The following is a 25,761-nucleotide window of genomic DNA, read 5'->3' on the forward strand; positions in this document are numbered from 1 at the left end:
TAAAAATATAGTATGTTGGTTTTGTTTGCATACATTTGCAATCTGTTTCATCAAGCTTTATTTTATGTTGCCTTTGCCACTACAAGCCTTGAAAGCAGAGATATGTTGCTTTGGTCACCCAATACTGCCAACTCCACCGGCTCCCATCCCCTGACACCAGAACCTTTTCAAGAGGAGATGCCGGGGGTGGGGTGGGGGTGGGAATTGAACCTGGGACCTTCTGCCTGCAAAGCAGTACTCTGCCACGGAGCTCTTCGTGGTCCCTTCCCTGTTGTCAGAGAAGTTGTTATGGCCACTGAGAAGTAGGAAGGTGCAAGCCTTTTGCTCCCAGAAGAGATGCAAAATCATAACTGGATTAGCAACAAGTGAAATGGTTTCTTTGCCTGCAAGGGTTAATCCATTTTTTTTAGAATATTTGTATAGATTTTTAATATCCATTTTGGAGGTTCCTTGTGTGCATGTGTATGCAGAGATAGATACAGAAGCAAAATGAAAATGTCAGGTGCTGGTGATACCCCTGTCACTTGCCATATGTCCAAGGACACAGTGCTGCACAGGTGCACTTTCCCCTCTGAGTCCATTCTTGGAAAGCTGAGTATAGTCCATCCTGGAAGAACGAAGAGGCAAATAGCGGGAGGGAACCAAGAGACCATGGAAAGGATGGAAGGAATTAAAAGCAAAGAGCATGCTTTGTTATAATCCTAAACATGCCTACTTGAAGTCAACAGGACTCCCTCATAAATATGCTTTGGACTGGGCTGTGAGGGAGCTCTGAGCCATGTCACACATTCCATTCTTTTTCTGCGTGGACGTCGCATCCATAAAGGAGAAAATATGTGCATTGTCATCTGTGGCGTCTTTATTTAATTGCCAGCAACGTGAAGGAGCCAATTCTCAATTTCTTCTGTTTATGGCAGACAAAAGAGGGAAGTCACTTGATCATTGTGTATACATACTTTCCTATGGAAAAGATATCCGAACGGCCCTGCAGCTGGGACAGGCCAAAGGGGGGCCATCTAGCCCAGCAACCTGTTCTCCCAGTGGCCAAGTCCTACCAGGAAGCAGAGCCTGAGCGCTACGACGGCCCTCTCCCCACGCATGTTCCCCAGCAACCAGCACTGAGAGATATGCTGCCTCGGATGTGGAAGTGAAATCCACAGCCATCATGGCCAGTAGCCAGAAATAGCCTTAACCTCCATGGGGATGGTAGCTAGTGCTGCAGACCCAGGATTCACAAGAATAGCACGAATTATCCTTATTGTTTTTATTAGCAAAGGAGCAAAGGATTGTACATCTAGTTCCATGCACTAAGGGACAGGCTGTTCTGGTCGGAGTTTATTGGAGAGCAGCCCCCCCCCCCCGGCAACACATTTTTTGGAACAGAGGGACATTTCAACAGCAGTTTCTGGATGAACCGGCAAGCAACAACATCAAATCTACCTGTTGTACTCAAAAGAGATGTCATTGTCCTCTGAGCCAGGAGATGACAATGTCCTCCTGCTCCCCTCCCCCTTGTTGAGAATTGGGATGCTGATAGAAATCTGGAGGAACTGCCAAGTGGTCTTTGAGGTTTGTGTGTGATGCTAATGAGGCATCAGAAGCCCTCCATTGCCAGTGGGGAGGCCAGTCTTGCTCTTGGTGGAGAGGACCAGTGAAGCTGGGATCTTGTTTGAATTAAAAAGATGTCTGCTAAGTAAAGGAGCCCTCCAGGACGTGAAAGGCCATTGCTGCCAGCAGTCCATACTGTCCATACTGAAAGGCATATTTATATCTTCCAGACTTGTAATTAATCACTCAGTAGGACTTTTAGGGATGTGCTTTCACAGAAGATCTTATTGTACTGCCAGGAACCACAAAGCATGGGCAGAATTAAAATGCTGATTTAATGTATTACACCGAGGCACGGAATGGGAATGTTTTAAGTGATGTTGACAGGCCAGAATTTCAAAACCACCTGTTTTTGAAATAAAAAACAAATGCTTCTCTTTCCCCCCTCCCAATTAAATTACATCAATAGCAGGTCCCTAATACAAGTTTTCTTAGAAGTAAAATAAACTTCTAGGGCAGGCAGTAATGAGGGCTTGAATGTACCCCCTCTTTTATTAGACATTCAGTGCTTGTTAGAAGCAATAAATGTTGGTGTAATCAACGTATGAAAATGGAAAAGAAGGTAAAATTGACTGTGAAGGATTTGGCCAAGAGTGGTGTGTATGTGTTTGAGGATGGAGGCTTTTCAAATGGTGAATCTGTTTTTTAAAAACATTTGTTTTTTGAAATTATAATCAGGTTCTGATAATGTTGACAGGGTATTCAGAAGGGGCTGTTTTTACAGGATAAGTCCCCTTTGGAGGGGAAAGAACGCAATACATGCCAACTGCACTGAGCTGTCAACCTCTCCTTCCTTGCAGAACCGCTGTTAGGGGGTGGGGCAGGGGGATGGAGCTGAGGATCTTTTGCACCTGGGCGTGGATCACCTGGCCTTGGCCCCACTTTGCAAGGTTTATGCAAGTATGTATTGTGGGCCAGTGCCCAAGTCTTTTAAGGATCTAGCATTGCCCCTGTATTGCAAGCAAAGGGCAACTGATTGCTAAGTGCAGGGGTTCCCAAACTGTGCTCTGTGGACCACCAGTGGTCCGCAGGCTTAATTCAGGTGGTCTGCAGCATGTTTGCATTAAATATTCATATCGATTTTTAATGTATTTTTATTGCTTATTTCTTATATCATATTTTATTTTATTACAATTTGAATTGTTTTGAAATAATTAATTTGAAAATCATTTTAAATAAAAGAAGCCCTGAAAATGCCGTTAAAAATCATTCAGCATCTAGCACAGCACATTGCAATTGCTACAACAGGCAGAAAACTCATGAAGTCGTCTGCGAAGACCCTGAGCCATTTTTCACTGGTTCACGGGAATAAACGTTTGGGAGCCACTAACTTAGTGTAGCCAGAATCCATTCTGTCCTTATCCCAGAAGGGCCGATGCAGCTGAGAGCATCTACATTGCATGCAGAAGGTCCCAGGTTCAACCCCCAATGAGAGCATCTCCAGGTAGGGCTGGGAATGGGCCCTGCCTGAAACCCTGGGAAGCCGCTGCCAGCCAGGGCAGACAATACTGAGCTAGATGGACCCCATGGTGTATCTCAGTGTACGACAGATTCCTTGTTCCTGCCACCCCTCCTTGTCCAGCTTTTGTGCCCGTCCTGTTCTGCCACTAAGCGTCAGGCCTTCTTCAGGCTCCCAGGATTCCTGGTCCAAAACGTGAGAAACGGCCTCTCCTCCTGCACTGAAGCGGCAGCCACCTTCCACCAGCCCTGGTGCTTCAGTACCTCAGCCCACATTTGAATGGAAATAGTTTTTGAGAAGTTTTTTAAAAGATTTTTTTAAAAGACGTTTGGCTTTTAAGATGTTTTGTAGACATTTTTAGTGTTTTGTCATTTGTCTGCCACCCTGGACTCCTTCTGAGAGCAAGGGCAGGATAGAATTATTACTGCTACTACTACTATAGCCCACAGTGCCTGCTTGGAAGGAAGCTCCATTGACCAGCGGTTTCCTTTTCCTTGTAATCTCCGATTGAGATCAGGGACTGCCTATGAGTTGTTTTCTCCAGATTCTACTACACAGTGTGTTTGCAGCCCCCAGCAAAAGCCTGTCCTGCTCTCTGATCACAACCTGCCTCCCAGAGAGATGCTCTGCCTTCAGAACAATGGACACGCAGGACCACCGCGGTTGAGTCCTGGAGCCTGGCAGCTGGCGGGCACCCCACCACCCCCGGGAGGAAGGAGAGGCAAGAAAGATGGCAGCAAGAAAGATGGCGGCAAGCTGCACCAGGAGAACGATGATAACCTTTTACCTGCTTGTCGCCCTCCTCCAAGGTCAACGTAATTTCAGTTTTCTGACACTTTCATAGAGTAGGGAGGGTGGCTTACGGGCTTCCCTTGGTGAATTCTGACCTTTATACTGTGTTTATGTATATGTTTATGGATATGGATACTGTTTATGTATTTTGCTTTGTAAATTAAGTTGATATGTTTTTATTGTACTTTGTGTATTCTATTGTAAAGCGCTTTGAGATCTTTTAGATAGTAAGCAGTCTATAAATGGAAATAATAATTGTGTGGTGCACAAGAACAATGCAAGGAACATGAGAGGAATTGCCTGGAGAGGGAAGCTGGGGCTGCCCCCCAGCCCCAAATGTCAACACTTTTTTGTGAATGTGGGGAGTAGGACCCAAAGGTCTCTCTGCTCATCTCACACACAGCTCTCGTGGGAAGGGACGTAAGCCTCTCTCCGCCCTGCAGTGGCTGCCCTTCCCAGATAGGATGGAAACCCTAACCCTCCTCTTTTGTTTTAAAATGTTACAGTTTTTCCATTGCTCTGGTCTAGAACAACTTTTACTTTACTTTCTTTGTCTCATTGTAAATGAAATCTAAGTGGCCATGCTAGCCCACCACTTTTTTGGCATTTAATGTGCTTGCCATATTCATTTGAGAAAAGAAATCCACAGTAGAATTCAGCAGAACAGGGTCTGCAAAGGAAATACCTGGAGAGGCAAACACAGCTTCATTTTAATAATCTGCACACGCATGTGTATAATGTTGGAAGTGTCAGGTCCCACCCGCCCCTCTGTGAATAAGACATGATTGAGATCACGACGAGGCGGCAGCATCCCGGTAGCAGAAATAGCCAAACAGCAAAGGGAAATCTTATCGCCAGCTCCAACGCACATCTTTGGTGAACAGCTTTTGAATGCTGCTGAAGGTTATCTGGGACTAGCTTGAATTAATTTGGTAATCCAGTCCCTTTCAAAAGTGACTCTGCGTTTCACAAAAGAAGAAAAGAGTGACCTGTGGACCCTCAGTTTGGACAGGAGGTGCTGGATTGCAAAGCATCACCTGCTCACCTTCTGTGCCGCTCCTCCGCAAGGGTGACAAGTGTCGCCTACTGAATGAAACCCTGGGGGTGGTTTCCTGAACGGAGTGAGGGTCTGATTCTCCTGGCAAGTGTGAAGAAGTCTACAATATTGTTAGGGGCATTACGTATCCACCCTTCCTAGCTGTGTTGGTGCTAATAATGTCAGGTCACTGTGTTTCAGGCATGAAGTTTGAAAGCTGAACCCGTGGAGAGAACTGCATTCCATATTCTGGGGCTTTCCCCAAACTATAAAGCTTCCCACCCTTAACTAATCCCTGTTGGGGGGGCAGAGCAGGCTGCCCCCTTCATTTTGTGGTGGCCCCCTTAGCTAGTTTTTCAGGTGGTTAAAAGGGCGTTATGAATCATGAATGGTGGCTTCTAAATGTCATCAAGATCCCACCTATCTTTCTGCATACTTTGAGCACTGGCCTCTGGGTTGAGGAGAGGACATGGCACAGGTTCATCATTGGGAGCAGGCAGGTGACCCCCACAAAAAAGGGGCAATACCCATTGGATGTCCTGCCCTAAAGCACCCCCTGCCCCCCTGACCTCCAGGGAAAGGGCCTCACCCTGCCTGTTACTGACCAGTGTCAGGGTCTGCTTGCCTTTGCCTTCTTCAGCGTTACACTGGAATTGCAGGGAGACAGAAATGCCAGGCAAGCAGTACAAATGTTTAGAATTGGGATGCAAGTTGCTTCATCTCTCTCTCTCTCTCTCTCTCTCTCTCTCTCTCTCTCTCTCTCTCTCCAGGCAGATTCCAAAGCCATATAAATTCTTGATGATATTGAAAAAGAAGAAAATAAGGAGAAAGCATTCATGATGGCTTAAAAACCTTGCAAGGTTTGTAAGAGGAGCCCAGCCCAGCCGTTCGTTGCTTAAAAGCTCTTCAAAGGTTATGAGGAAACAAAGCAACAGAGTAAACAGAATTTAAAAACTAAAATGTTGATTGATTTTTAGAAACCAGATTTGCCTGGCATGTAACTTCATTCCTCTAGCAACATTTAAATAAACTTTTGGCATAGAAAATGTCAAGGGATCCTTTTGCTATTTGTGGCTTGACCAGATATAATGTTCAAAAATGAACTGGAAACCACAAACAGATTTTCAAACCTGTCCCAGGATATGTTAAACTTTTCTATGATTTACAAGATTTCTGGAGGGAATACTTCACATCATAAGACTCCGTTCCTCCTGGGATTTAACAAGGCATTTGTTATAAATGTTTCCATATTTTGTGAAGCAGGTATTATGCCATAGACCAAGACCAAATGGTTTGTTCTGTAAATCGAGGGGTTTTGATTGTGTGGCTGATGTCACAGGTCAGGAGGGCAAGGGCCACCTGTTCGTTTGGTGCCCGGTAAGAGCTTGGCCTGCTGACATCTTTTCAGATTTATCCACAGAATGGAAATTATATACGACAATCAATGTGATTTTCCTTTTAGATCCAGGCTTCCAAAGATTTTTGCTTAATGAGCTGTTAATTCAGACCAGTATTCACCTGTGATGTAAAAGATCATTTTGGTTCTTTCCAACCTGGTTTACATTCTATTATACTTTAATCTCTCTCTCTCTCTCTCTCTCTCTCTCTCTCTCTCTCTCTCTCTCTCTCTCTCTCTCTCTCTCTCTCTCTCTAATACATAGATTGAAGTTATTTCTGCTCAAGGCTTCTGTTTTTGCTCACAGAGTACCTTTAATGGAATCTCAATAGCTTTGCCTTAGCTTAATAGCACAGCTTCTCTGAATGTGGAGGATTGTACAATCTGTGTGTACAGTATTTCGGATCACATGGGACTTTTCATCAGTCAGAACTGCAAAGTGGCAATATCTCATCTCAGTTTATAGGGTGAGTCAGGCTGGTTCCTTCCAAGTGCAAATCTTTAGCTGCCTCGCTGTTTAGCTTTGTAATAACAAAACTGTCAAAGGTTTTTCATGCAGGAGGCCTGAACCACACTGTTGATGTGCTTGCTGGATGCTACTTGCTGTTGGGGCATTTGTAATTTGAATCACCATTCTGGCCAATTAAGGTTGTTTATCTGCATCACAAAACAATTTGGGGGAGAGGGCTTTCTATGCCCTCTCATGTGAAAACACCCTCCGTCTTTTGGGGAAGGGAAACCATCCAAGGGTGCAACCTACAGTGAGAAAGCTGATTTAACATCATCAGGAAGTGACTTTCTCCCACATATTTGGAATTAGGCACTGATGGAGAGGTGAGAGAGCCTCTCCAAAAGTGCTAGTCCTCATGAATCCTCCCTGAGCATAAGAACATCAGAAGAGGCTGGCTGCTGAATAGAGCAAAGGCCCATCTAGTTCAGTGTCCGGTTCTCACAGTGACCAACCAAATGACCCAATGGAAACCCCACAGCAAGATCTGAGTGCAAAAGCCTCCTCTCCCGCTCCTGACCCCCATTCTGCCTCTGATACTGGGGATAATACACAGCTGTCATGACTTGTATATCCAGCTTTGGAGTTGTGATTCCTGATTCCAGGCTCTTACAAATGAAATGGCTTAAAATTGGAATTTTGATTGCATGATAATTCACAGTTGAAGTTTTATTTTACACTATGGTAAAAGGGAAGCAAGTTAATGGGGCAAAGGGAAGGATTTGGAACAATGCATACGTCACATTAAATGTATTTAATTTTGCTGTATTTACATTACAGTTATGTCTGTGTGGTCAGAGGGGGCCATATTCTGCCACTAAAGTGCAGCTGTTCGTGGTTGGAGCTTAGCTCAGTAATCACACATGGCTTCTTGACAGTAATTTTGCTAAACAAGTTTGGGGAGTGCTTTAAGCTGAAATATGATAATCAGGAGTTTTCTGTTGGTTTAGAAATGGAATTGCAGTGAAAAATAAATAACTTTATGAAGGAAAACTGGTTGGAAGGTGCACTGATGTGCAACATAAAGATGGTAGATGGCAGTTGTGTTGGTTGGCTTTTAAAGGATCACAGTTTAGTTCATGGCAGCTATAACTGAAAGCAAAATTGGCACCCGTCCCTGCAGGAAATTGTTGGGTGTCATTTGAGCGGGTAATAGTAGCAATTGGGTAGCAAGAGGAGGCAGCAGGTATCTGAACTGCTCTGTGTGTGCACAATCCTGTTTTTCTACAATCTGGGAAGCAGGCGAGGAATTGGGATTTAGGCTTGCCTTGGCTTGTTGCTGATGGAGGCTGCAAGTGGACACTAGCGATGGTTAAATAAAATCCGGAGGATGAGGAGAGTGTGCATACTGGACATCAAAGGTGACTATAAATATGAAAGAAATCAGAGATAAAAAGGATTATGCAGCCAGATCAGTCCATGGAGACACTGCATATTTATAGAGAGGCCTGTTGGAATCAGGGGCATTTACACATTGGTTCAGGAGGGTAATGTGTATTGAAACAGGAGTCTGGGTGGTGGTGGTATGCATTCAAAAATCTATATCCTGTATATAGCATAATAATCCTAGTATTTCATAAACTCATAGGAAAGTATTAAATAAAAATAAATTTCAAATGTCTGTGGCTTCATTGCAAATCATTTTGGAGATGGGATGAAAAATGTGGAAACAATTTTGTGTTAAACAATGCCAGAAAACAAAATTATAATTGTATGAAAAGCAAATGTCAGCTCCAGTTATTGCAGCGGCTGTGTTGTTTCCAATAACAATTTGGCATTTTATTTAGTCTGCTACAATCTACAATTTAAATGTAAAATAAAGATTTTTCTTTTATTTCCCTCTGAGGTTGAGTGCCAAGCCAAGCAGACTGGAGCCGGACATCTGTTGGCGATTAAAACAGGCCCCGAATACAAAGTAAACATGGATTTCATCCATAGTCAACAGCATTTACAAATGTAAAGGGAGGAAGCTACTGAGTTTTTGAAGAATGAGCTGCTAGGGAGGAAATATAAGTATGGAACAGCAGATGGCGATAATTAGTTCCATCTTGTGAAAGGGTTTTATTGAAAAGCAGGGAGGGTGAGGTGAGGTGAGGTGGGTGGGGAGGGGTTTGGTGCTGCTCCCAGGCAGGCCCTCTTCCTAAGGTTATCCCTAGAAGTGAACCAGTGTGGGGTTAGTCAAAACTGCATACAAAAATGGATTTGTTTAGAAGGAATGCACACTAAAGTGCTGAAGAAATTTCATGAGGGTTTTTTTCCTTAAAAGAATTTCAGATTGCTGCAGAAATTTGGAAAAACTGGAATTGACAGATCCTTCCATCCCTAGATTTTCTTGAAAGATTTGGGAACGATCTGGGCTGACTTTTGCACTTCCAAAAACTAGCAACAAAGGATGCTTGATTATGCATTTGAGAGCCCATGGGGTGTGTTGGGTGGAGTGTTGGCCTGGGTAGGGCTAAATCATCTGCCCCTTTGTCCATGAAGCCTGCTATCAATGGGTTCTTGGGCCAATCTCAACCTCTTATCCTGACTTACCTCATAGGGTTGTTGCAAGGATAGAATAGCATGCTGCCCTGAACTCCATAGAACAAGGTGTTACTGAAAGACAAATGTGATAGATCACTGAGACTTTGGTATAAGGTGGTGAATAAGTTAGTAGTTGATGAGTTAAGTCATGGATAGTATGAAAATTCCAATTTATGGCGACCCTGCGAATGGAGTTTTCATGGCAATTGGTCTTCAGAGGGGGTTTCCCATTGCCTCCCTCTGAGGCTGAGAGGCAGGGACTGGCCCAAGGCCACCCAGGGAGCTTCAGGGCTGTGTGGGGCTCGTAGTCCGACACTCTAACCACTACGCCACCCTGGCTCTCAATGGATAGTATAGAAACTTAATTGTTAACCTGGGGTTCCCTGCTTTGGTTTAGACGTCACCTAATGATTTTTATTTAGACAGGCTTTGGCGATGTGGATTTTCTTTTAACCAACCAGTATTTATGGTTTTTTTAATTATGTTTTTACTGATGATTTATTGATGTTATGTTGTATGGTGTATAGGGCTTTGTGTTTTTTTTTTTTCACAAAAGTGCAGTTCAGAAATATTTAAATAATAAATAATAAACTAGACATATAGTCATTTGATTGTGGCCTCATCTTGCATAGCCAAGAGCACAAGTTGCATAAACAACATTATTATTATTATTATTATTATTATTAAAAACTGGTTCCATATTTGCATTTTGAAGTGAGACATTTACATGTGAAGAAGAAGAAGAAGCTCCTCAAAACTGGAGGAGTCAGGGGCCGGTATAAAATACATATCTAAGAACTGCAGCAAACGGGCTTGGCGGAGAGCAAGGGAAGGGTCTGGGAAGGGAGAGGGTCCCTCCTCCTTCTTTTTCAGGCCAGTAACTAACGTGGGACTTGGAGGCATTTGGCTTGTGGTGGTGGGAAAACGCCCTTGCAGCTATTAAAAGAGAGAAGAGACAACTTAGGTGACGATGAGGCTCGAGTGGGAAGGTCTACTGAGGGGAAGGAAAACAAAGCTCTGTGGCTTTTCCAAAGACGCTGGGCTCCGGCAAACAGAAGTGGCTGCTCCTTGCTCTGGCTGGCGCCATCTGCAGCAGCCTTGCAGTTTCCCGGCGGGAACGTTTAAAGTGCCTGTGTACCTTTGGAACTCAACCAATATTTGTCAGCTCTGTCCTCTCCTGCTGGCCAATTCCCCCTCTTCCATTTTTCAAAGCATTTGGCATCCCTCTCACATCTACCTGTGCCCTTTGCAGCTCATGAATTCTTTTTTAATGGAAGGAAAGACACAGCTGAGCTTCTACGTTTGCTTACATTTCTATCCTGACTCACTCACACACTCCAATCTCCATCTCTAGGTGGTCTGCAAGGGGGTGAAGACATCAAGCCAACTTCAACATACAAAGAGCAAAGATAATTTGTTAGCTGTTCTTCTAACCTAGAATTGCAGAGAGTATGTAAATTACAAAACAGAAACAGGATTAAAGCCTGTCCGTGTAAACCTATAAATCCCTCTGTCCCTTACCTCCTGATACTAGACTGACTCTGACTGGCGAGAGCTGGGCTTGGAAGCCTCCTGAAGAAGCCTGGCCTATCCAGTCTCCAAAGTGTGTGTGGGGTCCACACTTGCACAGCAGTCATTGAGAAGCTTCCTGGCATATGGATTTTATGTATAGGGCTGTTGTATGACACTCACTAAAGCAATCTGTGTAAGTGACAGCTAAATTATTTCCAAGGAGAATATTGGCATTTCAGATCAGCCTCTTTCCTCTGGGTGCAGCAGGTACTCATTATTGGCTAATTAACTCACTGTCAGGAGTCGGCTTGGGTCTCAAACCAAGAAGAGACCAGTGAGCACAGCTCCTTGGCCCACTAGGGGCTGATAAAGGCCAGGGGCCTATTGGGTCTCTCTCCCCATGCTGTCAAATTGTGGGGCAAGGCAGATCAAGTCAGATATGGGGGGTGGGAATGTGCTTAAAGGCACAGAGGCTTAAGGAGCAGTTTGAGATGAGTGGCTCAGGACCACTGCCCACCATCACTGGCATCGGCAGTGGAGGGACAGCCCCCCTTGTGTGTGTTTTGGGGGGTTTCAGTGTGTGCTCTTTTCAAATCCAGACACAGACATCCAAGGAGACAAATGGGTTTTAGAAGAGACGAGGGCCCCGTCTGCATATACATTATAGCCATGTCATGCAACTTTAAAGCATCTTGGCTTCCCCCAAAGAATCCTGGGAACTGTAGTTGGTTAAGGATACTGAGAGTTATTAGAAGACAAGACCCCTCTTCCCCTCACGGCGTTGCAACTCCCAGAGTAGTTGAACAATCCTTCTCTCAACCCAGGGAACTCTGGGAATTGTAGCTCTGTGCAGGGAACGGGGTGTGTGTCTCCTCCCTGCACCCTTAGCAAATTACATTTCCCAGGATTCTTTAGTGGAAACCATGACTGTTTAAAGTGGTAGAACACTATATCAATATGCGGATGAGACCCAACTCTATCTCTCTGTTCCATCTGAATCAGGACTCTGGAGAGGTGCTGGGCAGGTGCCTGGAGGCAGTGCTGGGCTGGATGTGGGCCAACAAATTTAAACTGAATCCTGAAAAGACAGAGATGTTGTGTTCCAAGTTCTCGAGTCCAGAAGATGGGAAGACAGCCTATTCTGGATGGAGTTGTACCCCCCTGGACGGAGCAGGTCTATAGCTTGGGGGTAGTCTTGGATCCAACATTGTCACTCGAAGCTCAGCTGGCCTTGGTGGCTAGGAGTACCAGCTCCAGCTGGTTTGCCAGCTATGGCCCCTTTTGCACAGAGATGAGTTGGCCTCTGTACTCCAGACTGGATTATTGCAATGCACTCTATGTGGGGCTGCCCTTGAAGACGACTCTGAAACTTCAACTGGTCCAAAAGGCAGTGTCCAGATCACTGGCGGGGTTCCCTTTAGAACCCATATGACCCCTGTTTTAAAACAGCTACACTGGTTGCCAGTTCATGTCTGGGCCCAATTCAAGGCACTCATGTTAATGTTTAAAGCCTTCAGTGACTTAGGCCCAAATATCTCAGCGGTCTCCTTCCCTACAGACTCTCTTGGGTGTTAAGATCAGCAAAGGGATCCTTCTTGGTAGTTCTGCAACCCTCAGAGGTTCAGGGGATGGCAGCCCGGGAGAGAGTTTTCTTGGTGGTAGCCCCTAAGTTGTGGCTCCCCACAGAGGTATGCCAGGCACCTTCACTGTACTGAATACTGAATTTTAAGTTGCAGTAACCCACCCTGGGACAAGCTGGTAATGACAGGAGGTAATAATAATAGTAATAATGGAGATGGGTCCTTGAAGCAAATGTGCTGCTGAAGTGGCTGATCAATGGCTAAGAACCTACAGATATTTAGGAGACCATCCGATTAGGCCACACTTCCCCATGCTGCCCCCCAGATGTTGCTGGACTCCAGCCCCCATAAGCTCCAACCAGCTTGGCCAATAGTGAGAGATGGAAGGAGCTGTTCTCTAGCAACATCTGGAGGGCACCAAATTGGGGAAGACTGTTAGACGTACAGCTTAATTTATGAGGGTGTTATGAAAACATATATCAAGATGAAGCTGAAGAACAAAACCTTTAATCTCAGTTCCTAACCTAGCCCATCAATGAAGTGTGTTAAAGTTATGATGGTGGCTGGCTGGAGGTGGTCTCCTTTGCCCAAGGAGAACCATAGGAGGACACTGTAGAAGAAGAGCCCTAATTTGGGTCAAGGGAGCTAACTTACACAAAGCCCTCCTTATTTATTTATTTATTTAGTTTAATTTATATACCGCCCTAAGCCCGAAGGCTCTCTGGGCGGTGTACAAAAAGATAAAAACAAGCATAATATATAAATACAATAAATCAAGAAACAAAACAAACAAACTAAAGAACCAAACAACGTCCAAAATACAGAAATGCTGTTAAAATACACTTTAAAATGCCTGGGAGTATAAAAAAGTTTTCACCTGGCGCCGAAAGGATAGTAGCGTCGGCGCCAGGCGCACCTCATCAGAAACACTGTTCCACAGTTCGGGGGCCACCACTGAAAAGGCCCTGGTTCTTGTCATCACCCTCCGAGCTTCTCGATGGGATGGTACTCAGAGGAGGGCCTTAGATGTTGAGCGCAGTGTACGGGTAGGTTCATATGGGGAGAGGCGTTCCACCAGGTATTGCGGTCCCATGCCGTGTAGGGCTTTATAGGTCAAAACCAGCACTTTGAATCTAGCCCGGAAACAAATAGGAAGCCAGTGCAGACGGCCCAGAACAGGTGTTATATGAGCGGACCTTCTGGTCCGCGTCAACAATCTGGCCGCTGCATTCTGGACTAGCTGTAGTTTCCGAACAGTCTTCAAGGGCAGCCCAACGTAGAGCGCGTTGCAGTAGTCCAATCTGAAAGTTACCAGAGCATGAACAACTGAAGCGAGGTCGTCACTGTCCAGATAGGGACGTAGCATTGGTGGTCTTTCCTCTGAGGAGTTGCACCTGTCAATCAGTTGACAGCCAGAGCACTTGCAAGGGGTGATTGTCTCACAGCCCAGGGAATTTACGGTTGAGCAACACCCACTTTGGGGCTGTGAAAGGACTGCCTCACACCAGTTTGTCTTCCTTGCAGTTTTCTGCCTCCATGACTTTTTAATTGTGTGTGTGTGTGTGTGTGTTTGTCTTAAGTATTTGGTATTTCAAATTCCCTCTCTGCAACTTGGCAGAACACTCCGTCTGGAATAGCAGAGTTAACAACTTCCTGTTGTGCAGGGATGGAGGATTCTGATCTCTCCCCCCCCCCCCCGCAAAAAAGAGGGATATTTTTGTGAATCTCAGGCACAGATGCTGTCCAGCAAAAAAAAACAACCTGGGCATACGCCCCTGACCAACACAGTCAAAATATTTGCAGAAAAGTGTCTGGTGGAGCAAAGGTGCTGTTGGACAGCTGGGAAAACAGGTTGACTCACAAGGAAGTTTCTGTTTGACTTGATCTGTCATAAACAATGAGAATGCAAAAGTAAATCTCCACATCTGGCGACCTGAATTGGAGGATTCAGCAGCGTGCAATGTCTGGTGAGCATGAAGCCAGCAGGCCTTCCTTAGCCATCCGGATTGGCCTTGGTGGCACTCCAGTATTAAAGGATGCTTTCCTTTGATTGCTTTGGTTGCTGGCCAGCCCGAGTCCTGCCCTCTTTTGTGCCTCCTCTAGGTAAATGACTTTACCATCCTCAAGCACTCCCACAGCTTTGTGGTGGAAGCCTCCTTGCTCCTATTCCTCCTCCCCCCGTGAAGAATATGGGGAAATACTCCCAGCTGCCCCAAAGCTGTGGCCGGTTGACATGTGCAGCCCATTACGCCTGTTGTTTTAAGATATCTTTATAATAAACAGAAAGAGATTTTCAGTAGCAGCAGCAGCAGCAGGGCGTAATTGGAATCAGTGATCAGCTACTAGAGTGTGCTTGTAAACGCTAGCGCACAATGGCCATGCATTTCCCTCAGAATCATCTGCAAGTGGAAGGCAGTCTCTGTCTCTGTGGCAGCTGACTGCTCGTCTTTTCCAAATATCTTCTGCAACAGAGGCCAGAATTTGCCTCTTCCCCACCTCAGGATATATACTACTGCAGAGCAGACAGCTGCCTAGCATGGTGTGTGTGTGAGAAAGACATTTTGGGGTGTGCTGTTGCTTTCAGAGTAAAGGCGGCCACCGCTGTCTGTCCAAATGTTGTTCTACCCCCATGCAGTTGTAAATAAACAGATGTTACAAAAGCATCGCAAGTCCTCACCAGAAAATGGGTCCTGCTGCTGCCGCCAGCCTCTTAGGAAAGAGTGATGCAAAATCCTCCAGATGGCCCCAAACAGTCAAGCTGTTTCCAGGGCTTCAGTGCTCTGGAGTCAGTTTGGGCTTGTTGGTGTTAGATCTTGGAATCCAGCACCTGGCTCTGTAGCATGAAAACCCTGTTTTAGGCAGGAAAAGCATCCCTACAGATGTGCAGAAACCCCACTACTTGCTGCAACAGGCAACTGAGGAACACACATAATAACCATGGTACAGAAATTGGGTTTTGGAAGCTTTTCTTCCCTAAACACTGCTCGGTTAATCACAGCCAGATCAAATCTGATTGCTTCAATGAATAAAAACGATACAATCTCCTTCCAGCCCAAGAAAGCATGGGGCCTAGACTAGTGCCTCGTTGATAGCTTGCAATTTGAAGTTGGGGGTCACAGCCTCTTCTCATGCAGTGGAATCTCAGCTGCCTCCATGTTTAAATTGCAGGGTGGAGGATGGGTATAATTTGGCTTAAGATGGTGTGTGTGCGTGCGCGCGCGCACATGCACACATTTTGGAGGAAGGAAGTAGGGAGCAAGTCTCATGGCTTCAATAAAAGGCCTCCTGCTCTTTCACCCCGTAATTTGAGCCCTGAGTTGCCTCCAGATGGAAAGTCTTGGGTGCCATAGGATCAGAGAGATGGAAGGGGCCTAAAGGCCATCAAGTCCAACCCCCTGCTCAATGCAGGGATCTTTCTTTCTGGTTTGGTTTCCTTGCTATTCCCTTTTCTCTTCAAGTACTTCCTCCTAGGGTACACAAAGAGACACAGCTACTGCTTGGTTCTTCTACTTCTGGGTTAGGATGAATTATTTATTCACTTCTTCCTTAATTTTTTGTTCTATTTTCTCCCTGCTGGTGTTGAATGCATCCCTTGTTCTCCAGGAGCTCAGCAGGGGATGGATTAATGCAGTTGGAATACAATTACAGTACTGTCAGGGGCATTCTCTCCATTGGAGAGTGTGTCTGTGTGGCAAAAATGAAAAGTATCCAGGGGGCTGGAGGAATAGGGATTTTATGGGCTCCTCCCATTTCTTATGTATTGTTTACCCCCCAAGAGCCTTCATTAGCAAGATAAATAATATTATGTATCAATGTATCAATACTATTATGTATTTTGTATAATCATTAGTATGAAGTCTGGTGTTAAAACGCTGTCTGGGAGGAACAGCCTTATATGGGTCTCAGGAATTGCCTTATATGGAGTATGTTGCAGTAGCCAACATTTCAGGCAATCTGCCATGTTGGAAGCAAACACAAGATAAACACATGGGAACTGCTGTGGGAATGGACTGTGCTCTCTGAAACAATGGCAAGGTTACTAAACTGACACTGCAGTCTGAGTGGTGACCTCATGCAACCACCTGTCAGATAACAATCTGAATTATGACATAGGATATAGCCTTGGAAATGTATGTAAAAGGAGGGCTGATTGAACAGTACTTTACCAGTGCTTTGGTACTGGTTGAAGCCTGCATCACATCCATCTATGTCATCTGATGGTGAGAAGTATTATTGTATTTTCAACTACTTTGTAACTCTGTCTCAGGAAGACTTTGAGCTTGGACTCGGTCTTTTGCAACAGTGTAGCCTAATAGATGCTGTACCTTGAAGGTTTTATACATTAAAGTTCAAGGTTTATGTACTTTATATATTAAATGCATACTACAATATATACCTGCTTGTGATATGTATTTCTGATTTCTGATACGATGGCCAAGGCCACCTAGACTGGCACTGTGGCTCTCCAGAGTTTTTCCTCCTGCTGCTACCTGATCGGATGGAACTGGGGACTTTCTTCACCAAAATTGGTTCTGTGGCACTTAGCGATAGCTCCTTCTATTATTTGGGCATTTGTGAACTAATGTGATGTAGCTCTTGACATTCTGCAGACACATTTTTAAATTCAGTGGAGTGGCCTTCTCCAACGTGGTGCCCTGTAGGCGTTGTTGGACACCATCCCCTACCAGCACAGGTGTATGATGCTGGGACTGATGGGATTTGTAGCCTAAAGCATCTGGAAGGCAGATGCTCAGTTGAGGAAGGCTGCGAGGATGGCACAGTTGGTCAGGTTCTTCTTCCTTACATGGTTGTCTTCTGCTGTCAGCTTCAAGAGAGGTGTTGCTTCCTTGAATGTCCTCTAGACATGGGGAAGATGGACCTATTGCTGTTTCCCCTCTTGCTGGTTTTTTCATTTCCAGAAACATTGCTGAGGATTAATATTCCATAAAGGACATCTGATGTAAAAAAGCAACGCAACGCACACACACACACACAGCCTTCATGCCACAACCATTATTAAATTCTTTTCCTGTGCTTTGATCTCCAGTCCTGCTGTCTTCTCATAGGCTCTTGCCTGCTTTGCAATAATGTGCAGCTCTCCTCTGCTATTCCTGTAGGAAACATAAACCCCACATTAGTCCCATATTAGTACCTGACTTGGAGATGTTGAAAAGCACCAGTAAAAGGTTAACTAGAGTCAAGTACACGTAAGAGAGCTGTGCTTATTAGTGTTTGGGGAGCCATTTGGAAAAAAACATTTCTGCTTTTGCAAAAGAATTTATTGGTGTCTGCTTCTGGCTGCATCTTGCATTTTAATCAAGCCGCAGCAGCCATGTGAAGGTGTGGTGGTGTGGTTGCAACAAAGCCATGAGTGTGCCCATCTGCTGATGCTGTGCCCCCTTCCTGGTCTTTCCAGTGTGGGAATGCTGGGTGGCTGCCTTCAGACCATAGAGAGAGGCCTGGTCTGGAGAAGCAGCACTGCTGCCTTCGAAGCGGCACTGCAGGGCTAACCTTTGGTCTGGACAGCTGCATTGGGGTCCCTTCCAGGGACCAATTTAGTTAAAGGTAACTTAAAGAGGATGATGAGGGTGTGGACATTGTCATAAGAACTTCAGAAGAGCCCGCTTGCTGGATCAGGCCAGTGACCCATCTAGTCCAGCATCCTGTTCTCACAGTGGCCAACCAGATGCCCATTATGGGAAGCCTGCAAACAGGACATGAGCGCAAGAGTACCCTCCCCTCCTGCATTTTCCAGCAACTGGTATTCGGAAGCAGACTGCCTTCGACTGCTTTCCTGACTCCTAACTGAGCAGAACAGAGGGAGCTGTGTCAGCTGGTCCAGAGGAGATACAAGCGAGCCAGCTCTCAGAGCGTGAGCAAACAGAGCAAGCGAACAGAGAGAGCTAACAGGAGTTTGGCAGAGAAGGTGTAGGGAGGAAGAGACAAAGACAAAGAAGGCTCTGAAGCCATGTGCTGTGAAGGGCTCCATAGCAGCTTGATTGGAACAGGCACGGCCTGATAGCTGCTGAGTACAACTAACTGCAGCTGTGTGGGTTGGGCATTTTCATTCTGTTTCCTGTCTCCTAACTGAGCAGAGCAGAGGGACCTGTGTCAGCTGGTCCAGAGGAGATACAAGCGAGCCAGCTCTCAGAGAGTGAGCAAACAGGGAAAGCTAGCAGGATGACTTGGATGAGAAGGTGGAGGGAATGCTTATCAAACCTCAGATGATACAAAATTGGGAGGAGTAGCTAATACCCTAAAGGACAGAAACAAAATTCAAAGTGATCTTGATAGGCTGAATCATTGAGCTGAAGACAACAGAATTAAATTTAACAGGGATAAGTGCAAAGTTCTGCACCGGGGGGGGGAGCAAATCACAGTTATAAGATGGGGGATACGTGGCTCAGCAATACTACATGTGAGAAGCATCTAAGGATTGTTGTTGATCACAAGATGAATATGAACCAACAATGTGATGTGGCTGCAAAAAGGCAAATGCTATTTTAGGCTGCATTAACAGAAGTATAGTTTCCAAATCACGTGTAGTATTGGTTCCCCTCCATTCGGTACTGGTTAAGCCTCATCTTGAGTACTGCAGCCAGTTCTGGACACTGCAGTTTAAGAAGGATGCAGATACTGGAATGGGTTCAGAGGAGGGCAACAAGGATGATCAGGGGACTGGAAACAAAGCCTCGTGAGGAGAGACTGAAAGAACTGGGCATCTTTAGCCTTGAGAAGACTGAGGGGAGATAGGATAGCACTCTGTAAGTACTTGAAAGGTTGCTACACAGAGGATGGCCAGGATCTCTTCTCGATCATCCCAGAGTGCAGGACATGCAATAATGGGCTCAAGTTACAGGAAGCCAGATTTCAGCTGAACATCAGGAAAAACTTCCTAACTGTCAGAGCCATAGGACAATGGAACCAATGACTGAGGGAGGTGGTGGGCTCTCTGACACTGGAGGCCTTCAAGAGGCAGCTAGACAGCCACCTGTCGGGGATGCTTTAATTTGGATTCCTGTGTTGAGCAGGGGGTTGGACTGGATGGCCTCATGGGCCCCTTCCAACTCTATGAGTCTATGACCAGGCAGGGCATAGCCACTGAGAGCCTTCTCCTCCATGAATTTGTCTAATCCTTTTTTAAAGCCGTCCAAGTTGGTGGCTGTCGCTGCCTCCTCTGGGAGTGAGTTCCAGAGCTCAACCATGCGCCGCATGAAGAAGTCCTTTCTTTTGTCTGTCCTGAATCTTCCAACTTTCATTGGACATCCATGAGTTCTAGTGTTATGAGAGGAGAAAAACATCTCTCTGTCCACTATCTCTGTGCCATGCATAATTGTATACACTTCTATCATGTCCCCTCTTACTCTCCTTTTTTCTAACCTAGAAAGCCCCAACTGATGCAACCTTTCTCAGAGAGGAGTTGCTCCATCCCATTGATCGTCTTAGTTGCCCTTGTCTGAACCTTTTTCAGCTCTACAATATCCTTTTTGAGGTGAGGCGACCAGAACTGTACATAGTATTCCAAATGTGGCTGCACCGTAGATTTATATACTGTAACAGCATTATGATATTGGCAGTTGTATTTTCAATACCTTTCCTAATGATCCCTAGCACGGAATTTGCCTTTTTCACAGCTGCCACACACTGGGTCGACATTTTCATCAACTATCCACTATGACCCAAAGGTCTTGTTCCTGGTCAGTCACTGCCAGTTTAGCGTATATGTGAAATTAAGATATTCTGCCCCAACATGCATAATTTTACACTTGCTCACATTAAATTGCGTTTGCCATTTCACTGCCCATTCACTCAGGCTGTGGGCACACTAGTTGCTTCAAAAGCAGCAAGAAGTATTTTTCTGGCTGCCTTTTGAAGCAACTCTGCCCTTGGCTGAACACATCTCCCTTTCCCACTGCTGAATCCAGACCTTTCAGGACCGCCCACAGCAAAATGTTGGACCAATCACTGTCTCTGTCTGAGCCTTCAGCAAAGTGTTTCCATTGGCCACACCTGGAGGGGCAATGGGTTGATCTGCCAATCAGTTGCAAAATCTGTCTGAATATGAATTTAAAAAATTGTTCCGACCAGGTTTTAGAGTAAAAAGGGGTAGAGTTTGACTAGCGTCATGTGCCCCAGTTTTCTGAAAACAGAGGTGGAGACACTCTGGAACTGGCACAACAATAAGTATGTCCTCAGTCTGGAGAGGTGCTTTTGGAGCTCTTCACAATCTCTTTTAATTTTAACAACCCTGAACAATTTAGCATCAACAGCAAACTTGGCCACCTCACTGCTCACCCCTAACTCTAGATCATTGATGATCAAGTTAAAAAGCAAAGGAGGTCCCAGTCCCGATCCTTGGGGGGACTCCACTTTCTGCATCCCTCCAATGGGAGAACTGGCCATTTATTCCTTTTGTCTGCTTCCTGCTATGTAACCAATTCCTGATCCACAAGAGGACCTCTCCTCTTATTCCATGACTCCTAAGCTTACTCAGGAGTCTTTGGTTCAGGTCCAGGGCAGAGCTTGGAAGATTACTTTTAAAAAGTAATAAATTACAGTTACAATTACTTGGCCCAAAAAAGTAGTAATAAGAACATAAGAACATAAGAAGAGCCTGCTGGATCAGGCCAGTGGCCCATCTAGTCCAGCATCCTGTTCTCACAGTGGCCAACCAGGTGCCTGGGGCAAGCCCGCAAGCAGGACCCGAGTGCAAGAACACTCTCCCCTCCTGAGGCTTCCGGCAACTGGTTTTCAGAAGCATGCTGCCTCTGACTAGGGTGGCAGAGCACAGCCATCATGGCTAGTAGCCATTGATAGCCCTCCATGAATTTGTCTAATCTTCTTTTAAAGCCGTCCAAGCTGGTGGCCATTACTGCATCTTGTGGGAGCAAATTCCATAGTTTAACTATGCGCTGAGTAAAGAAGTACTTCCTTTTGTCTGTCCTGAATCTTCCAATATTCAGCTTCTTTGAATGTCCACGAGTTCTAGTATTATGAGAGAGGGAGAAGAACTTTTCTCTATCCACTTTCTCAATGCCATGCATAATTTTATACACATCTATCATGTCTCCTCTGACCCGCCTTTTCTCTAAACTAAAAAGCCCCAAATGCTGCAACCTTTCCTCGTAAGGGAGTCTCTCCATCCCCTTGATCATTCTGGTTGCCCTCTTCTGAACCTTTTCCAACTCTATAATATCCTTTTTGAGATGAGGCGACCAGAACTGTACACAGTATTCCAAATGCGGCCGCACCATAGATTTATACAACGGCATTATGATATCGGCTGTTTTATTTTCAATACCTTTCCTAATTATTGCTAGCATGGAATTTGCCTTTTTCACAGCTGCCGCACACTGGGTCGACATTTTCATCGTGCTGTCCACTACAACCCCGAGGTCTCTCTCCTGGTCGGTCACCGCCAGTTCAGACCCCATGAGCGTATATGTGAAATGAAGATTTTTTGCTCCAATATGCATAATTTTACACTTGTTTATATTGAATTGCATTTGCCATTTTTCTGCCCATTCACTCAGTTTGGAGAGGTCTTTTTGGAGCTCTTCGCAATCCCTTTTTGTTTTAACAACCCTGAACAATTTAGTGTCATCAGCAAACTTGGCCACTTCACTGCTCACTCCTAATTCTAGGTCATTAATGAACAAGTTGAAAAGTACAGGTCCCAATACCGATCCTTGAGGGACTCCACTTTCTACAGCCCTCCATTGGGAGAACTGTCCGTTTATTCCTACTCTCTGCTTTCTGCTTCTTAACCAATTTCTTCTCCACAACAGGACCTCTCCTCTTATTCCATGACTGCTAAGCTTCCTCAGAAGCCTTTGGTGAGGTACCTTGTCAAACGCTTTTTGAAAGTCTAAGTACACTATGTCCACTGGATCACCTCTATCTATATGCTTGTTGACACTCTCAAAGAATTCTAATAGGTTACTGAGACAGGACTTTCCCTTGCAGAAGCCATGCTGGCTCTGCTTCAGCAAGGCTTGTTCTTCTATGTGCTTAGTTAATTTAGCTTTAATCATACTTTCTACCAGTTTTCCAGGGACAGAAGTTAAGCTAACTGGCCTGTAATTTCCGGGATCCCCTCTGGATCCCTTTTTGAAGATTGGCGTTACATTTGCCACTTTCCAGTCCTCAGGCACGGAGGAGGACCCGAGGGACAAGTTACATATTTTAGTTAGCAGATCAGCAATTTCACCTTTGAGTTCTTTGAGAACTCTCGGGTGGATGCCATCCGGGCCCGGTGATTTGTCAGTTTTTATATTGTCCATTAAGCTTAGAACTTCCTCTCTCGTTACCACTATTTGTCTCAGTTCCTCAGAATCCCTTCCTGCAAATGTTAGTTCAGGTTCAGGGATCTGCCCTATATCTTCCACTGTGAAGACAGATGCAAAGAATTCATTTAGCTTCTCTGCAATCTCCTTATCGTTCTTTAGTACACCTTTGACTCCCTTATCATCCAAGGGTCCAATTGTCTCCCTAGATGGTCTCCTGCTTTGAATGTATTTATAGAATTTTTTGTTGTTGGTTTTTATGTTCTTAGCAATGTGCTCCTCAAATTCTTTTTTAGCATCCCTTATTGTCTTCTTGCATTTCTTTTGCCAGAGTTTGTGTTCTTTTTTATTTTCTTCATTTGGACAAGACTTCCATTTTTTGAAGGAAGACTTTTTGCCTCTAAGAGCTTCCTTGACTTTGCTCGTTAACCATGCTGGCATCTTCTTGGCCCTGGCGGTACCTTTTCTGGTCTGCGGTATGCACTCCAGTTGAGCTTCTAATATAGTGTTTTTAAACAACTTCCAAGCATTTTCGAGTGATGTGACCCTCTGGACTTTGTTTTTCAGCTTTCTTTTTACCAATCCCCTCATTTTTGTGAAGTTTCCTCTTTTGAAGTCAAATGTGACCGTGTTGGATTTTCTTGGCAATTGGCCAGTTACATGTATGTTTAATTTAATAGCACTGTGGTCACTGCTCCCAATCGGTTCAACAACACTTACATCTCGCACCAGGTCCCGGTCCCCACTGAGGATTAAGTCCAGGGTTGCCGTCCCTCTGGTCGGTTCCATGACCAACTGGTCTAGGGAATAGTCATTTAGAATATCTAGAAACTTTGCTTCTTTGTCATGACTGGAACACATATGCAGCCAGTCTATGTCCGGGTAGTTGAAGTCACCCATTACTACCACATTTCCTAGTTTGGATGCTTCCTCAATTTCATATCTCATCTCCAGGTCTCCCTGAGCATTTTGATCAGGGGGACGATAGATCGTTCCCAGTATTAAGTCCCTCCTGGGGCATGGTATCACCACCCACAACGATTCTGTGGAGGAGTCTGCCTCTTTTGGGGTTTCGAGCTTGCTGGATTCAATGCCTTCTTTCACATATAGAGCGACTCCGCCACCAATACGTCCTTCCCTGTCCTTCCGATATAGTTTATATCCAGGGATAACCGTATCCCACTGGTTTTCTCCATTCCACCAGGTCTCCGTTATGCTCACTATATCAATGCTCTCCTCTAAGACCAAGCACTCCAGTTCTCCCATCTTGGTTCGCAGGCTCCTAGCATTAGCGTACAGGCACTTGTAAGCAGTGTCTCTCTTCAAGTGTCTTTGGCACTTTGTAATCACCGTTACAATTACAATTGCTCTGAAAGTAACTGATTACTTTGCTTTTTCTCAGAAGTAATCACTACAATTACATTTCAGTTACTTTTTTAAAAAAACTCCTACAAGGTGCTGGCCTTGGCTGCTGCACATCTAAGAAGCCTAAAACAATATTAAAAATAAACACACACACACAGGGGGTAGTAGAATAAAAAAATTTATCCATAAGATTAACATAATGGCATAACAGAATCTCACATCCCCCCAAGTAATGAAGATACCCCAACTCTTGAAATCAAATTTTACACTTGAAATGCTTTTATAATATGTTTCTGTTATGTCTCAAAAGAACAAGATACTCAAAGAGCATGTCAGACAAGGAATGTCTTTTTACAGTCATTACGTTGCCACCAGTACTGAACAGGCGTTCTACTGCGGCGCTTGAAGGCATGCCTGTGTTGTGCTGCAAAAAACACTGCAGCACACGTGGAAAGCCATGGAGTGATGACACTTCCCTGCTGGGAGACCTCAGGTACCTCACCAGTTCCTCCTCAGCAGTGTCCACTGCTGACTTCTTGCCCTGGGGCAGAAAGTTAAAGAAGTCATCTTCTAAGTCATCTCCTTCCTGGTCTTTATCTGAAGACTGATCACTGTCCTCATTAAGTACACCCATCTTTATTTCAGCTTTCAACAAGGCTTCCATTGTGTATCTAAGAAAGAGAGAGGATATGTTAACACATATATGTTAGGAAACCATCATCTGCTCTTCATTTCCTGATGCTTGTCATGTCCCCTGGTTCAGGGTCCAGCCTGAGCCTGTGGATGATGACATGGAAGGTAGGAAGGTGACCAAGTCACCACACTCATGGGGCAGCACAGCAGACCCTTAAGGATTACCTGCAGCAACCCAAGGTTGTGATGAGGAGCCCCAGGAAGAAAAGGCCCAGCCCCTGCCCTACCACCTTAAGCCCTCTGATGCCTCCCTTGAGACAACATTTCCCTTGGAGTAATCCACCCAAAGGGCTTCCCTAATGTTCTTACTTGTTGGTATGGGTGGTGGCCTGACACGATTCCAGTCGATCTAGTTTGAAGCGAGGGTGTACGCAGGCTGCCAGAAGAAGCAGATCCCTGCCAGATCCCCACCTCTCAAGGGTTGTCTGCTGCTGCTTCAGCATTTTGGGAGGAGGGGTGTCATGCATTGGTTCAGGAAGGCCACGTCTCCTTGCCTTTATTGCTTCTTCAATTGCTCTCAGCTTCTCAGGGTGTGCCCTCTGAGGAAGAAGAACAAAGCATGAATCCAAGAAAAAATGGAAGAGGAACTTCACAATTTAAACATAAATAGACAATGGACACTCTTTGAGGACCAGCATGACAAAGGCTTACCTCAAAATGTTTCTTCACATTGGATGAGGAGGAAACAGCTGATCTCAGATTTTTGATCCTTGGAAGGCAGTAATTGCATCGTACAACAACATTTTTCCCACTCTGGCTCACAAATGTACAAGCTTTCTCAAAGCCAAACCATGGTACTTGCTGTTCTGCAGATGTGGCTGTGGGCAACTGGCACTGCTTCATGCCCTCCTCCTCCTCGTGCACAGGGCCTCCTTTCTGAACCTCACTTTCTAGTTTTGCCTCCTCAGGATCAACAAGCTGTGACTCAAGTGGCCGCACTAACTGACTGCTGCTCTCAGCAGCAAAACCTGCAACAGGCGTCTCTGTAATAAACAAGAGA

General features: G+C 45.2%; 1 long non-coding RNA gene across 6 annotated transcripts in view; it reads left to right on the top strand.

Moving 5' to 3' along the window:
- LOC133369254 (uncharacterized) overlaps positions 1 to 25,761 on the top strand; it is a 141,209-nt gene that overhangs the window by 36,987 nt on the left and 78,461 nt on the right. Inside the window, exon 4 of one of the 6 annotated variants that reach the window (XR_009758851.1) lies at positions 8,646 to 8,715. The exons of 4 other annotated variants lie outside the window; for them this stretch is intronic. This is a non-coding gene — a long non-coding RNA (uncharacterized LOC133369254). Of the gene's footprint in view, positions 1 to 5,665; positions 6,172 to 8,645; positions 8,716 to 25,761 lie in introns of those variants that run through there. One more of the 6 variants, XR_009758846.1, reaches the window with a different exon arrangement.

The sequence above is a fragment of the Rhineura floridana genome, chromosome 13 (assembly GCF_030035675.1).
Source record: "Rhineura floridana isolate rRhiFlo1 chromosome 13, rRhiFlo1.hap2, whole genome shotgun sequence".
In the NCBI taxonomy this organism is placed as follows: Eukaryota; Metazoa; Chordata; class Lepidosauria; order Squamata; family Rhineuridae; genus Rhineura; species Rhineura floridana.